Here is a 17,729-nt window from a genome sequence, read left to right as displayed (position 1 = left end):
CTTTCTTTCTTTCTTTCTTTCTTTCTTTTTTTCTTTCTTTGTTTGTTTGTTTGTTTCTTTCTTTGTTTCTTTGTTTCTTCCTTCCTTCCTTCCTTCCTTCCTTCCTTCCTTCCTTCCTTCCTTCCTTCCTTCCTTCCTTCCTTCCTTCCTTCCTTCCTTCCTTCCTTCCTTCCTTCCTTCCTTTCTTTCTTTCTTTCTTTCTTTCTTTCTTTCTTTCTTTCTTTCTTTCTTTCTTTCTTTCTTTCTTTCTTTCTTTCTTTCTTTCTTTCTTTCTTTCTTTCTTTCTTTCTTTCTTTCTTTCTTTCTTTCTTTCTTTCTTTCTTTCTTTCTTTCTTTCTTTCTTTCTTTCTTTCTTTCTTTCTTTCTTTCTTTCTTTCTTTCTTTCTTTCTTTCTTTCTTTCTTTCTTTCTTTCTTTCTTTCTTTCTTTCTTTCTTTCTTTCTTTCTTTCTTTCTTTCTTTCTTTCTTTCTTTCTTTCTTTCTTTCTTTCTTTCTTTCTTTCTTTCTTTCTTTCTTTCTTTCTTTCTTTCTTTCTTTCTTTCTTTCTTCCTTTCTCTTTCTTTTCCTTTAAACTGTTATTTTCTCTTTGAATTATTTCCCACTTTCCTTGCCAGAAGGCTTCCATCTTTTTGATGAGTTCCAATTTAATTTCTTCAAGAGCTTGTGGACAATTACCATTTTTGAAGGTTTTTGTTTTATTTGAATTTCCTCCTGTATTTCCTCTGTAACCTGGGTCCCCCGCCCCCCAAATTTTCCAGGGTCAATGCCTTCTTTTTGTTTTTCTTGGAGGGCATTTGTTGTTCCTGGGCACAATTTGCCATCACTGTGGAGGTTTTTCCTTCCCTTTTAAGTCAGAAATCTGAGTAAGATGGGCAGGCTCTCTGTGTATGGAGTTAAGGAGAAAGTATTTTGCCTGAGGCAAGCTCTTGAATCTCCACCGTTGCTGCTGTTTGCAGCTCTTTTCTGTGTGGGAGTATCCACTGTCTGCACTTCCCCGCCTGCCCAGATTTCAGGTGTAGTTGCTCTCGGAGGTAGGTCTTTGGTGGTCTTAGTTAGTTCCCAAGGACCTAGAGGTGCCCCACTCTCACTTGCTGATTCTGGCGTGTGCTGGCTCTGACTCTGGCTCCATAGGTTGGGTGGGGGAAGTTAGATCAGCTCACACTTATGTGGGAGCTTTTTCACCCTCTCATAGTGTGGAAATGCCCAAATCCCACGTACCTTCAATGCTGTGCCCTATTGTAGAGTCCCTCTGTTCTTGTGAGAATGTTTTTTTTTTTGGTCTTTTTTGGTCTTTTGAGGTAGTCTATATCAGTGGGTGCTGGGGAGAGGAAGCATCCCACGTCTAGACTGCCACTATGCTTACCAGGAAGCGACTTTCATTTTTATCTTAAGGGCTTTGTTCTTAGGGTAGAGAGGGCATTCTCTTAAACTTTGGTTTTTTCCTTGCTACTCTATTTCTGGGTTTCTGAAAATTTCAGTTCTTCCAATGTGGTATGATGGCCAGTGGACTCAGAGTTCTGAGAGTCATCTTCCATTACTGATTCAGCCACCTCATGGGACTGTTGAATTTCAGAGATCAGAGCCCTATAACCTATCCTGTGCTGGGACTTCAAGCTTCATTGAGGAATTTTGGTATTGCTTTGGGTTTGATCAGATCAGACAGAATGTGGACTGTCTTGTACTGGGCCTTTTAACTTCACCTTGAGCCTGTGTGGGTGCTGCCTTTGGGAGTAGGTTTGGGCTTTCAAAGGCCAGGTGTACTGCTGACTGTCTTCATCCGAGATTCAGGTCCTCACTTCAGGCTTGGGCTGGGGTTCCTTGCCTTACCCTGAACTTAAACAGGCCAAGCAGACTTCAAACTGTCTGGTGTTGGGATTTGGGGCTTCACTTTGTGCTTAAACAGACCACTTATATCACATACTGACTTGCACTGGCATTTAAGTTCTCACTACAAGCTTGGACTGGGGCTCCCAACATTATTTTGGGCTTACAGAAACCAGTCTTGACACATACTTCCTTATACTAGAGTTCACATCCTCACTGCAGGCTTGGACTGTGGCTTGGGACTTTAAGGGATATGAGTGGGTTTGCACTGCTGTTGCCTGGGGCAGGGTTTCAGGGTTTCAAAGTTGGCTGGGCCCATGGTCAGAACCTGGGACAGTAGCTCTGAGGTAGCAGAGGTTTGCTATTGGCTTGCCCTAGTTTTTATTGGTGTTGCCTCCTGAAAGCTGTGTAACCCTTTTATCCCAATAAACCAGATCCTCTCTGCCTCTCCAGTTGTTCTCTGCATGAATGTTCCCTCACTCCATCTCCTTGTTGATTCTTTCACTCTAGTATTCATTTTGAATTGCTATTTTAAAGTTGATTGGAGAGAATTCTCGTGGTGGTTTAAGCTTTCCCTGTTTCTACTTGCAAACATGGCTCTGCCACATAAGTCCTGAAGATTTTTAAACCTGGATTAATGATTTAAAAAAGTTATCCCACAAAATTTGAAAATATCTGGCCTGCTCTACTCATTTCTTCCCTTTCCTACTTTTCACTGGTTCTTGCTTTTGGAAGATTAAGACTACATAAGGCTTGGAACACCACAAAATGCATTCTAATTTTTAGTTACAAATACAGGAATGAAAGGGATAGTGGAAATACATTTTTTTAGCTTATACTCTTGGTATTTTCTATTTTTACATCATGTCTTTTTTTCTTTTTTAGTTATGCTTAAGTAGCCAATATTTATTCTCATCTTATTATGACAGTATTAACTTAAACAAACCTATCATACCAGACAAATTCCCCTTTCAAAGGAAAAGATGAATTCATTGTCAAGTCTTTTAAAGATGTCTGTTAATGATGAAGACAGAAACCTAAAGGTATTCCCCTCAAAAAGACTTATATACCCAAGAGTATCTTCCCCAATGGTTGGTTGAGTTAACAATATGTTCCCCTTTTCTCTCACCTTATATGCATGGCAGTTGCTTTCCTTACCAAATTTACAAAAATGGAAATTGAAAAGGGGGTATGTGGGCAAGAGATAAACCCTTTAACCTGTTGTATATCCATATTTGTTAGTCACTAAAATGTCTATATTTGTAGGTCATGACAATTATTCTGTAACTAATTGAATATCTGTACAATACTTAGTCACTTTTCACATTTTCTAATACTGTCAATGTCTGTATTTATAAGGTTGAGGGAGGAAAGTCACTTTGAAGCTTTTGAAACAGATGTCATTTTCAAGTTTTTGAAGTTATAAACAAAATTTTAAAAAGAATTAAAGAAAGATCATTGACAATTTTTTGATGTATTTTGGCTTCATAAATTATAGGTCTGGTTTATATGAAATATAACACTTTATTATTAAATTAATTTTGCTGTTTCCTCCTTTTTATAATGAAGAGTTTTCTTATAGATAGAATGTATCTAGTTTGTGCTAACATTAAAAGTGTATCCCCACCCCTACCTCTCATTTACATATAGGAAGAATCTTACTATATTCCTTTGGAAATTGCAGAACTTCCTCTGGGTACCATGTCCTCCTTATCTAAATTACATATTGGGTTCCCAGGAGAGTTCCTACTTCTAATTTCAAGGTTTTCCTTGGGTTCATGTTTCTACAATGATAACTCATGAACTCTCACCAGAATGTTTTAATAGTCAACCAAAGAATACAATTAGGTCAAAGCAAAGACTTTTTTGGTAGTAATTTAGTTGTTTATGTATGTATACATATATGCATATATACATATCAAAGGGGTTTTTTACAGCTTTTAAAATATACATTTCAAATTTAACATGGAAGTTCTAATTCTACTTTGTTTGTCTTGGTCCCATTCTGTATTTTCTTTTGGTTTCATATTTATATTTTTAAGTGATTTACCAAAATTCTTTTTGTTCTTTTTTGATATGATTATCATTAACTCTACTTCTTTTTTAAAACATCCTATTCAATAAGAAGCCAAAATGTAAAGACTTTTAATATGATGATATCATAAGAATGATAAGTGCAAAATATTCTTTAAAAAAATAAGATAGGATCTGCCACAAAAAAATCTAGGGTCCCAATAATCCTTATACTTATCATGGTGTTCTCATGTTGCCTTCAATGAATACAAGATCACTATAAAGGAAATTGTTCAACTGCAATCACTGAGTCTGTTCTGTTCCACAATTCAATTCCTGGTAGTCATAATTGACTCTCTTATCTGCTAAAAAAATACAGACTCCTGTGATCTGTCCCTTGACATGACTAACTGGGCTCATGAGTTATTAGATACTCCTATTAGATACATACCTACCTACTCTTTCACTCCCATCCCTAATTCAGGAAAAATTCCCTTGCAATAGCAAAGTTGCTCTTCCATAGCTGATTCTCTTTCCTGTTACCTGAGGTCACATTACTCACATATGTTTATTACCCAAATTCACTTCCTTGATAGTAGATAAATACACACACCACACACACACACACACACACACACACACACACACACACACATAAAACTCTGTCTTAGAATCAATACTAGATATTAGTTCAAAGGCAGAAAAGCATTCAGGGCTAGATAATTGGGCTTAAGGCTTAAGTACTTGGCCAGGTTCATGTAACTAAGAAGTGTTTGAGGCAGGATTTAAGCTCAGAATCTCTCACTCCCAGGTCAGGCTCTCTATCCACTGAGTCACTTAGATGTTCTTGGATATATCTTTTTAAAGGATCATCAAAAGAATGATCAGGGCTTAATCAAGTCAGTGGCTACCTATCTCCTAATTTCAAATAACATGGCTGGAGAACTTCATATCTCAAAAAGAGATAACAAAGTATAGATATTTCTTTTAAAACAATGTAAATAATTATATTTACTATAGATATAATCATATGATGATTAATAATATATAATATAAACAAATATAAATGTAATAATAAAATATATTATAGATATTATAGAGATGTAGATAGCATTTGTAATTATTAAATAAATAATAATGAAACCATTAGTAGTAGTAGTAGTAGTAGCAGTAGTAATAGTAGCAGAATTAGTAATAGTAGTAGCAGCAATAACAGTAGTAGTACCCATAGCACTAGCAGTAATATTCACTATGTGTTAGGCATTATAGAAAGTGTTTTTCAACAATGATCTCATTTGATCCTCAAAACTACCTTGGAAGCTAGGTGCTATAATTATTTGCATGCCAATCTTTCATTACTTTGCATGTATCTTCTATAATTTCATTAACTGGGCTGAGGCCACGTATATGAAAAAATATAGCAGAGTTTGAAGTGAGATGCTGACTGCAAAACCCTGCCCACCTTTCCCCACACCTTGCTGCTCAAAGTTGAGGATAATTAAGGTAACAGTTGCTACTTGGGCCTGATTCAGGTGAAAAAGATAACTAAAGGCAATTTCGGGGTTTACAACTCATTAGAGTCCATTGGAGGAAGCAGAAATTTCATCTCATTGTGTGAAGATATGGCTAAATTTGTTGCTTTTAAATCTACAGAGCTGGATGAAGGAAGATAACTTTTGAAAATGTTCTGGGAGTCAGTCAGAGGAAGCCAGATCCTGTTAATATGTGAAGAGGTGTCTCTACCCCAAGAAAGGAAAAATTCTTAAAGGGCTGGACTACATTGCCATCTACTGCCCTCTCTAGATTGAGAAGGTATATTTCCTAAGAGCACCAAGAGTAGATATGAATAACTTTGCAGTTCTTCAATTTCAGGCAACCACTTGCTATTGACCTATTGCTTTGGCACTTATCAAGGATAACTTCCCTATATAAAGCTAGAGACCTCGGAGTTAAAATTGTTGTTTTTGTGGAAGAATTTAATGCTGATATTTAAGTGAATGAAATGAACCCTGCTTCAGTCACCTGAGACCCTTAGAAAAGGGGTTTATCTGGTAGAGAAGCACAAAAGAGGACTCAGTGTTTTGTGATGCAAATTGTTTCTTAACAGAGACCACCAAAACCCAGACTTGGGTATAAAGACATGAGTTGTCCTGGACATGTGGGTTTGTTGACTCATGTGTCCCACTAAGAAATTTATGTGAACATGTACCCATTCTCCAAAATAATCACTGAGTGTGTTAGAGAAGATAACAAAGGTTTGTGAGTGACTGTAATTTTATTATTCTTACTTTTGCCTTCTACACATAAATATTATGTGATCCTAATTATTGCCTTTGCCTTATCATTAGTGAATGTTTCATGTTAGTGGTGTCTCTGGGACTGTATAAATGAGATGCCTAACTATGGATTATCAGGATCTATAGTTGTAAGAATAGAAGTGTCTCCACTCCTTACCATAAAGTTACTCTAATAATCCTTAGGAGTGAATGGTAGCTCTTTGGTCATTCCCATAACAAGCCTCTCACTCTGGGAAAACCCTACAGAATTAATAAAGCATATTGGGCTAAGAGTGACATATCATCAAAGAGAATGGGAGGCTGTCCTTGTAGGATATTCATCTAAGTTGGTCCTCTTCATAGCAGAACTATACTTTAAACGAACAAAAGTTTTCTCATCTAGTTAAAGATTTTAAGGAATATAGGATGCCCTACATTCCATTTGAACAATTGGGTTTATTAATATTTATTAATTGATTCAACAAGCTTGCCTAAAGTCTGTCATTTATTATGGTAGATTCTGTGGACACAAAGACAAAAAGAAAGAAAGGAAGGCAAAAAGGGAGAAATAGCCAACATTTAGATAATGCTTTAAAGTTTCCAAGATACTTTGCAAACAATATCTCATTTTGTCTTCACAATTCCTTGGGAGTAAGGTGCTGTTATTGTCTCCATTTTTCAGAGGAGGAAACTGATGCAGACAGAGGTTAAGTAAGCCCCTGACCTAAAGGGGCTTACTATATATAGGTCAGGGGCTTACTTAACCTCTGTCTGCAAAAATATATATATATATATATATATATACTTACATACCATTCACACACAGTAGATGTAAACTAATTTCACTCATAACTGGGTATGAGAATAGCCTTTCCAGAGGAGTTGTCACAAAGTATTTTTGAAGAATGCTTGGGATTGTAATAGTCATAAGTGAGAAAGGAGTATTTTTTCAGAATTCTGGGTTCAGCTTGTGCAGAGGCACTGAAGTGATATATTATGCAAAAGGAATAAAAATAAGTCCACTTGACTGGAACATTGAATGAGTGGAGAAGTGCAGTGTTCAATATAATTGGAAAGAGAGACTGAAGCCAGATAGTGAAGAGTTTTGAGCTTTAAAAAGCAAAAAGAGGAATTTTTATTTTGTCTTAGAAGCATGAGGAAGTCAATGTAGCTCCTTATTTAGAGGAGTCATGTTGCCATTATTGTGTTTTGGAAATATTAGTTTGGAGAGTTGGTTGGAGTAGTAAAGATTGGGCATATGTAAAGGAAGCTATTGCAATAGCTTAGACAAGAATTGTTGAACTAGGGTGGTGGCCATGTGAGAAGAGAGAAAAAAGACTCATATAAAGATGTGGGGAAAACTAGGTAAGATACAAGAGCTTTATAGATATTGTAGTTGAGGGACTGGGAGAAATAGATGTTTATGAACTTAGTTAACTGGAAGTATTAATATACCCTCAAGAGAAATAGGAGAGTTGAAAGAAAGGAGGGTTTTGGGAATAAATAATGAATTCTTTTTTAGAAGTATTTATATCAAGAAGTCTATATCAAATTTGATGTGAAACATTACATGATCAGTTAATGATAAATGACTGGAACCCAAGAATCATTCAATTATTTAATAAACAATTATTAAAAACCTAATATGTCAGATACTGTGCTAAGCACTGAGGATACAAAAAAGAGAGAAGAGATAGTTCCTGACCACAAGAACCTTACAGTCTAATGGAGGAGATGATATATAAAGCAAATTGTATACAGGATAAATTGGAAATAATTAAAAAATGGAAAGAATTTGAATAAATACAGGTTAGTGATGACTTCCTTTAGAAGACTGGATTTTAGTTAGATCTTAAAGGAAGTCAGGAAGGTAAATAGTCAACACAGAAAAGGAAGGGTTTTCTATGGTTGGGGGGAGAGTCAGAGAAAATGCCCAGAGCTGAGATATCTTGTTCATGGGAGAGTCAGGAAGAAAGTGTCATTTGGTGTGAAGAGTATGTGTTAGGGAGAAAGGTGTGAAAGGTCTGGAAATGTAGTAGAGGACTAGAGTTGATAACTGAATTTATGCAGGTTGATGTGATTATTAAAAGACTCTTGAGAAAAGAAGACCCAAGATGAAGATCTCATGGGAGAAAGATGAGGATCTGAACTGTAGTGATTGCTAAACAAAGGAAAGGCAAAAGAGAATAACAGTACCATAGAAATCCAGGGATAAAAAAGGGACTAGAAAGAGAGGCTAGTCATGAGTGTTAAGTGTTGCAGAAAACTCAAGAAGGATGAGAAGTGAGAGAATATTTTTTATTTGACAGCTAAGAGATCATTTTGTAAAGAGTAGCTTCTACTGAGTGATTACATTGGAAGCAGGAAAGTGGAGGCAACTGAATGGATTTTTGGAAAACAGGCAAAGCCATTAATGATCCACTTTTCTTCTTGATGTCCTTTAAACTTTCCAGTCTCAGTTTCCTCATCTCTAACATATATAGGGGGGTTCCTCAAAATACCATTGAGATCTAAATGAGATAATGAGATCATTCACATATCTTAAAAGGCTTTATAATTATCAAGCACAATAATCATTATGTCTAATTCTCATATTTTTTCATATACTTCAGTCTTATTACAAGTTTCTATCTGGTTGTTATTCTTTTTCTATTTAATGTGTCATATAATATTATATAGGGAGATAAAGAACTGCATATTTTAGATGCACATTAATTGAAATTATTATTTTAATTAATACTAAACATAATATTCTTTTAGTGAAGCTATGTGGCATTCAGGTGTGAAATATTACAATCTCCATATATGTAATGACTCTACTTATTTATTACTAGGAAGGGGTTTCATTTTCATGGTAGAATCTCCACCAAAGAATAGAGGGTGGTGACAAATTTATAAAGGAAAAGAAAACCAAGTGTTAATGAAAGTTTGAAACATACATGGAAGAGTTCAGAAAGCCAGAAATAAAAAGACAAGCAGGATGATATTTTTACTACCATGTTAAATTTGATATATATCTTAAAATAAGCTATATTATTTATGATGTATTTATGGCTTCACATGTACTTTTTCTATTATTCTTTTTATGAGGAATTTTTTTTATTTTGCTGATACTTTGCAAGTTGATAATAAGAAGAAAGAAAAATATAGACTCATATCTCTGAAGAAAATAAATGTCAGATATTGAATGAAATATTATGAAAAGGATTACCAGAAAAGATAAAAAGCATATTCATGATGATCAGATTGAATTTTTAATAGGTATTCAGAGATGGTTCATCATTAAAGAAACTTATAAACCTAATCTCAATAAAAAAATTGAGTCATATGATTATATCAATAGATATAGAAACATTTTGTACCTCCATTACTCATTTTTATTACTCATTATTCATATTTTATTAAAGTGCTAAAAAGCAAAGAATTGATCTCTACTTATGACAAACATTATCCAAGAGCTAGCATTATCTGTGATAAACACTAGGAAGCTTTGAATGACACTGGATTAAAACAAAGATGACCATTGCCATCAATATATTTTATTTTGTATAGTTCTAGAAATATAAGCTATTGCAGTGATAAAAAGAATGAGATCGAGGGAATAAAGACTGGCAAAAAAGAAATAAACCTTTTGATCTTTACAGATGATTTAGTGATTTACTTAGAGAACTCCAGAGATTCAAGAAAAATAAATAATTGAAATAATTAATAATATTTGAAAGGTGTCAGGATATAAATCCCCAAAACTCTCAGGCTTTCTTTATATAACTAGCATGTTATAGCAAGAAATGAGGATAAAAGAAATTCTGTTAAAATGAAATTTGTGGTCTAACTATATGAGGTCAAATCATAAACAAATAAGACAAAATAGGATATATTTTTTACAACTATAGATAATGGGAGAGTTCTTGAACAAACAAGAGATAGAGATGATACTGAGGAAAATGGATAATTTTAATTGCCTAAGATAATAAAGCTTCTACTAAAGCAAATTCAGCATATGTAGAATTTTATTTATTTATTGGAATTTATTTGTTTAGTCAATTTAGAACATTATTCCTTGGGTACAATAATGACATTATTTCCCTCCCTCCCTTCCATCCACCCTTCCTGTAGCTGACGTGCAATTTCATTGGTTATTACTTGTGTCCTAGATCAGAACCTATTTCCATGTTGCTGGTGTCTGAATTATGATGTTCATTTAGAGTCTACATCCCCAGCCATATCCCCTCAAGCCATGTATTCAAGCAATTGCTTTTCTTCTGTGTTTCTACTCTCACAGTTTTTCCTCTGAATGTGGATAGTGGTTTTTCTCGTAGATTCCTCCAAGTTGTTCAGGATCACTGTATTACCACTAATGAAGAAGTTCATTACATTCAGTTGTACCACAGGGTATCAATCTCTATGTATAATGTTCTACTGGTTCTGCTCCTCTTACTCTGCATCAATTTCTGGAGGTTATTCCAGTTCCCATGGAATTCCTTCACCTTGTTATTCCTTTGAGCACAATAGTATTCCATCACCAACAAATACCACAATTTGTTCAGCTTTTCCCCAATTGAAGGGCATCCTCTCATTTTCCAATTTTTGGCCATCACAAAGAGCACAGCTATGAAGAATTTTGTACATGTGTTTTTCCTTATTATCTCTTTGGGGTACAAATCCAGCAGTGCTATGGCTGGGTCAAATGGCAGACACTCTTTTAGTGCCCTTTGGGCATAGTTCCAAATTGCCCTCCAGAATGGTTGGATCAATTCACAACTCCACTAGCAATGCATTAATGTCCCACCAACTTTGCCACATCCCCTCCAGCATTCATTACTCTCATTTGCTGTCATGTTAGCCAATCTTCTGGGTGTGAGGTGATACCTCAGAGTTGTTTTGATTGATTTGCATCTCTCTGATTATAAGAGATTTAGAACAATTTTTCATGTGCTTATTGGTAGTTTTTATTTCTTTAACTGAAAATTCCCTACTCATGTCCCTTGCCCATTTATCAATTGGAGAATGGCTTGATTTCTTGTACAATTGGTTTAGTTCTTTGTAAATCTGAGTAATTAGACCTTTGTCAGAGGTTTTTGTTATGAAGATTGTTTCCCAATTTGTTACTTCCCTTCTAATTTTGGATGCATTAGTTTTGTTTGTACAAAAACTTTTAAATTTGATGTAATCAAAATTATTGATTTTATATTTTGTGATTTTTTTCTAGCTCTTGCTTGGTTTTAAAGTCTTTCCCAAAGATCTGAAAAGTATACTATATAATATATATAGTATACTATATAGTATACTATTTACCTCATCATGTACCCTTACTAATTATTATTTTCATTGTGTTGTGATCTGAGAAGGTTGCATTTATTATTTCTGCTCTTGTGCACTTCTTTGCAATGTTTTTGTGCCCTAATACATGGTCAATCTTTTTGAATGTACCATGTGCTATTGAAAAGAAGGTGTATTCCTTTTTGTCTCTATTTTTCTCCACATAACTATTAATTCTATTTTTTCTAAGATTTCATTCACTTCTCTTACCTCTTTCTTATTTATTTTTTGGTTTAATTAATCTAGTTCTGATAGAGGAAGGTTCATATCTCCCACTGGTATAGTTTTTCTATTTCATCCTTGACATCCACTAGTTTCTCCTTTAGAAATTTGGATGCTATGCCATTTTGTGCATATATGTTGAGTAGAGATATTTCCTCATTTTCGATACTGCCTTTTATCAGGATGTAATTACTTTCCCTATCTCTTTTAACCAGATTATTTTTACTTTGGCTTTCTTAGGTATCATGATTGTGACTCCTGCCTCCTTTTTAACAGTTGATGCCCAATAGATTTGGCTCTATCCTCTTACTTTCACCCTTTGCGTATCTACCTTCCTCATGTATGTTTCTTGTAGACAGCTTATGATAGGGTTTCAGATTCTAATCTACTCTGCTCTTTGCTTGCATTTTATGAGTGAGTTCATTCAATTCAAATTCAGAGTTATGATTACCATCTGTGTATTTCCCAGCATTTGATTTCTACTCCTAGTCTTGCCTTTTCTTCTTTCACTATTTCCTTTACACCAATGTTTGTTTTTAATCAGTTCCCTTAGTTCCCACCCTTGTTTTACTTCCCTTTCTACCCCTTCTTATTCCCCCCTTATTTTCTTTGCAGTCTTTTTAAAACTACCCCTCCACCCTCTCCCTCCCTTGTACTGCTTACCTCCCCACCTGTCTGTTTGTGACCCTTCTACTTCCCTATAGGGCACAAATCTGTTCTCTGCTCCAATGGATTGGATTGTTCTTCCCTGTTTGGGTCAATTTCATTGCATGTAAGAATTGTGTATTTCCTACCTCCAACTTCTTTACCCTTCCAGTGTATTGATGTTCTCCCCCCTCTCGCCATGAGCTCCTTTGAGACATATAAATTTACACCTGTTTGTTTCTTTCCCCATTTATTTTAATATTCACCTCTTTTTTAGTTCTAATTATATCTATATATCTATATACACATGTCTATGTATTTATGCATACACATATCTATATTCATATTTTTGTCTTGTTATTTCATCCTATAAAGTTTGTCACAGTTCCCTTTAAGTGTAATTCTTCTAGCTGCCCAGGTGATAATAACAATTTTTAAGAGTTACCAATGACCTCTTTTCTTATAGGGTTACATATCATTTTAACTTATTGGGTCTCTTAAAATAGTTTTTTTTACTTGTTTTGTTTTGTTTTTCTTTTACTCCCCTCTTTTTAATTACCTTTTGATGATTCTCTTGAGTTATGTGCTTGGGCATCAAATTTTCTGTTCATGTCTGGTCTTTTCTTTACAAATGCTTGAGATTCTTCTATTTTGTTGAATGACCATACTTTCCCCTGTAAGAATATAGTCAGTTTTGATCAGTATTTGATTCTTGGATATAGACCTAGTTCTCTTTCTTTCCCAGAATATCATAGCAACAATTGGGGAATTGAGTACAATATAGTACATGATATAATGGAAAATTATATATTCAGAGAAACTAGCACAAATTTTTTATGAATTGATTACAGTGAAGTGAGCATACCAGAAGAGAATAATGCAAAGGAAAAAATATTTTGAGACTTAAAAATTCTGACCAATTCAAATACCAGCCATTACTTCAGAAGACTGATAGGATATATGCCTCCCAATTCTTGACAGTGATTCAGTGTTTTAGAGGTACTAAAGGCTCTCTACATTTTTGCAAATGGACAATGGGCAGTTTTTTTTTTTACTTTTCTATATTTATGTGGTAGAAGAGAAGGTTTCTATTTAGAATAGGAGATTTATGGGGGGGACTTAGTAGTTGGTAATATTTATTCAAATAAAGATAAAAGTATAGATAAAATGTTAAAAAAACACTTATAAGAGAGCAGTAGGAAATTCAGAGAGGGAAAAAGTATGTGATTTCATTTCTATTCAGTTAAATTTAACATATATTTTTAAAAGTCAGATTGAATGTACTAGAAGTACTAGAAGAAATACTACTTATGTAATCTTTTTGCATAATATATATATTGTTTGATGTCTATTAAATATAAACTTTCTTTAAGAAGAAGTAAGGAAGAAAGAAATAAAGAAAAAGATAGGGTGGCAGGAAGGAAGAAAGAAAATAATACATATTCTTGGAAGTAAAGAAGAGTCTTGCCAGTGGTTAATTCAGAACACCACCTGAGAGCAATGCTTATTTATATTGATGCATCAGAAGTTAACAGTGAGAGTTATAAACATGTTTAATTCACATTAACAAAAGTGCTCTTGCTATTTGGTTCATTAAATAGCAATACATTTGATCCATATTTTACAAAAGGACTGAAATGTAATAAGCAATATATAGCTTCATTAGTCTTAGCTATTATTTCTTAATCTTAGACACAGGAGAATATTACACAGTAATATAAGACGATTGAGAAATGCTGTAATAAAGCAAAACATTTTACTTTTTAATATTATCAAAATTATAGTTTTACATTTTATTGACTATTAATAGCAAATGAAGATAATTATACCTTGAATATTCATGGCACTGACTCTTGGCATTTATTTATTTTACTGTTCTTGATATCTTTGCAATTCAAGAACCATTATCCTAAACTTTCTTTTTCTCAGCAATTTATTTCTTTTTAACTCTCTGTCCCTTTCATTTTCTCCACTTTTTTATGCTTTTCCATATATTTTAGTCATTGCTAATGCTTCCCCTCTGAGATAACAGTCCATTTACACTGTAAGTATTTGTATGTACATTTTCCACATGTCACCTACTTCCTTTAAATCTGAACACTTTGAAGGCAGAGACCATAGTGGTTTTTATGTTTTGTTTTGTTATGTATGTCTGTACTTCATAGAATACCTGTCATATATTAAGTCCTTAAAAATTAATGCCTATTGACTGGATGCCTGTTGATAAGATTAATTCAGATATCTTTTTCTCTTTTGGAACTTCCCTGATCACCTAGTAGGTATTTTTAAACAGAGATCTGTTTTATGGATGCATGTGCTTTCATTTAAATGCTATTATAATGCCTCATTGTGACATTGAAATAAACCGAGATTCTTGAAGTTTTGCCAACAGACTTCAAACTCTTGTAGGATCTATTGTACTAGAAAGTCTTTGAAGATTAGACCTTTGATACTGTATGTCTGTCATCCAAAGGAAAGCCTAACAGACAAGAATCATGATTAATGTTCCTGTAAAGTGGTGAATTTTTCAGCTAGAGTGACCCCTAAACATCTTTTACTAATGTGTAGATATATAATCATCTTTATTAATGAATGGAACCCACCTATAATGATGGCACCACCCATCCTGAAAGTTCTTTTGAGGATCATTTAGGATAAAATGAATTATTGGCTATAGTACTCCTCCATATTCCCTTTAATTATTGGTTCCCATATTTCCTGGACTAATGCAGAAGAAAGGCATAACTAGAATTAGCTGACCTTTAGCCCATGGGAGTTAAATTTGAGGGAAAATGGAACTTCCTAAAATTTAGTCTCAGACACCTACTAGCTATGGGATTCCAGGCAAGTTCATTTAACCACTGCCTTCTTCAGTTTCCTCATCTTTCAAATGGTGGTAATAGTAGCACATGCCTCCTAAAAGTTGTGAAGTCTAAGTGAGAAAAATTATAAACTGCTTAGTATATCATCAAGCACATAGGAAGCACTTAATAAATCTTTTCTTCCTTCCTTCCTTCCTTCCTTCCTTCCTTCCTTCCTTCCTTCCTTCCTTCCTTCCTTCCTTCCTTCCTTCCTTCCTTCCTTCCTTCCTTCCTTCCTTCCTTCCTTCCTTCCTTCCTTCCTTCCTTCCTTCCTTCCTTCCTTCCTTCCTTCCTCCTTTCCTTCCCTCCCTCCCTCACAACCCAGGAGAGCAGTTGAGTGAGTTTCTTCCCCATCAGAATCACTATTTCCTTTCCCCTAGTACATAGTGTGTATAGTTTCCATATGCCAACACCACAAATATCCCATTGTGGTTGAGCCTTTTTCATTGGTCTCTCTGCAGCATGCCCCACCCCTCAACCTTGAAGGATAAGGAAAAACTTCCCTGGGAGACAGGCTTTTCACTCTTCCAGAGATGACACCATCTATTTTTGACATTTTTTCTCTTTGCCTGTCACCACATGAATCATATCCCCTAATCTACCCTGTAAAATATTTTTGACAGTGTTGCACATGTTCTCCAGACTTAGAAGAAAACTGTTTTTATTTAAATATTTCATTGTCCTCAAATATCTAAAGTATATGGGCATCTTGTTTTGCATGTACATTTCCTCATATTATGATTAAAGATATTACTGATTCCTTGATTCTTCCTATATGTTATAAAAACATCAGTCTCAGATGTTGTTCATAACTCAGTTTATAATGCAATTGACATATATTAGCAAATCCATGGTCCTGAGTATTCTCAGTCCAATATTTAGGTAGGAATTAGGAGATTTCATCTTTTGTCAAACTGTGGTTTAATATGAGTGACTGTTCATCCTCTAGCAATTTTTTAAAACTATTAACTTCTGCCCTAGAATCTGTACTGCCTTAGAATATGTACTGGTTCCAAGGCAAAAGAGTGGTAAGGACTAGGCAATGGGGGTTAAGTAACTTGCCCCGAGTCACACAAGTAGGACATGTCTGAGGCTAGATTTGAACCTAGGAACTGATTTCTCTAGGTCTGGCTCTCAAGCCACTGAGCTACCCAGCTGTCCCCATCTAGAGATTTCTTAATGTCTAGTTAATCTTTTTGGATTCTTCTTTAAAGAATTTCCCATATGTTCTGTATACATGTTTATCAATTAATAAACCAACCAACTAACCAATAAGCATTTATTAAAAGCAAATTTTGGAGATTATGTGAGTAAATTCATATAACCATCAAGAAGAACACACAAATTATTGAATTAGGAACTAAGCCTTCTTCTTTTGCATTTGTTTTTTTTATCCATTCTCTTGATAGTCTTCATCTTTTTATTCTTTCAAATTTATTTTTTCTATCTCAATAAAATAAATTTTGATAATTTGATTTTGGTGGAATTGAATGAGTAGTTTAATTTAGGTGGAATTGGCATTTTGATTATATTGGCTCTGTCCATCCATGAACAATTAGTAAGTCTCCATTTATTTAACTCTAACTTTATTTGTATAAAGAGTGTTTTATAATTTTATTCATGTAGTTCCTGGGTTTGTTTTGGCAGATGTCTGGTAGTTTAAATGGGGGTATTTCTTTCTATCTCTTGTGGGACTTTGTTGGTAATTCATAAAAAAGCTGATGATTTATTAGGATTTATTTTATAACTTGTTATTTTGATAAAATTATTGATAGATTATTTATTCCCTGTTCAAATTTACTTCAGATGTTTCAAAATATATAGATGATCTAGACCTAAAAGAAGATATTTTGTGAATATTATAGAAATATGAACAGATTGTCTATCAGATTTATGCATAAGAGAAAAATTCATGAGTCAAAAAGAAATGAAAAGTATTGTGTAATATAAAATGGATAATGTTGAGTACATTAAATTGAAAAAGTTTTGTACAAATAAAACCAATATTCCCAGATTAGGAAAGCAGAAAATTGGATAAAAAGTGTATAGACAATCTCTCAGATAAAAATCTCATATCTAAAATACATAGGGAATTGTATCAAATATTAAATTATAAGAATAAGAACCATCCCCTAATTGAAGAATGGACAAAATATATGAATAGACAGTTTTCAGAGGGAGACAGCAAAGCAATATAAAGGTATATGAAAAAAAATGCTCTGAACCCTTACTGGTTGGATAAATGAAAACCAAAAGAATTCTGAGATATCATCACACGGAAATCAGAATGGTTAAAAGGACAAAAGACAAAATCTCAAATGTTGCAGGGGATGGGGATAAATGGGGATACTAAAATGTACTGGTAGAACCGTAAACTGATCCAACCATTTTGGAGAGCAATTTGGAATTATATCCAGAGAGTTTTAAAACTGTGTTTGCCTTTTGACCTGACAATGCCATTGCTGGGGTAGTTTCTCAAGTTGATCAGGGGAGAAGAAAAAGAACTCTTTGTTTCAAAATATTTATAGCAGCTCTCTTTATGGTGACAAATAATTGGAAATTGAGGGGAT

The sequence above is a fragment of the Monodelphis domestica genome, chromosome 7 (genome assembly GCF_027887165.1).
Source record: "Monodelphis domestica isolate mMonDom1 chromosome 7, mMonDom1.pri, whole genome shotgun sequence".
Taxonomy (NCBI): Eukaryota; Metazoa; Chordata; class Mammalia; order Didelphimorphia; family Didelphidae; genus Monodelphis; species Monodelphis domestica.
Note: the sequence above shows the minus strand (reverse complement) of the source record.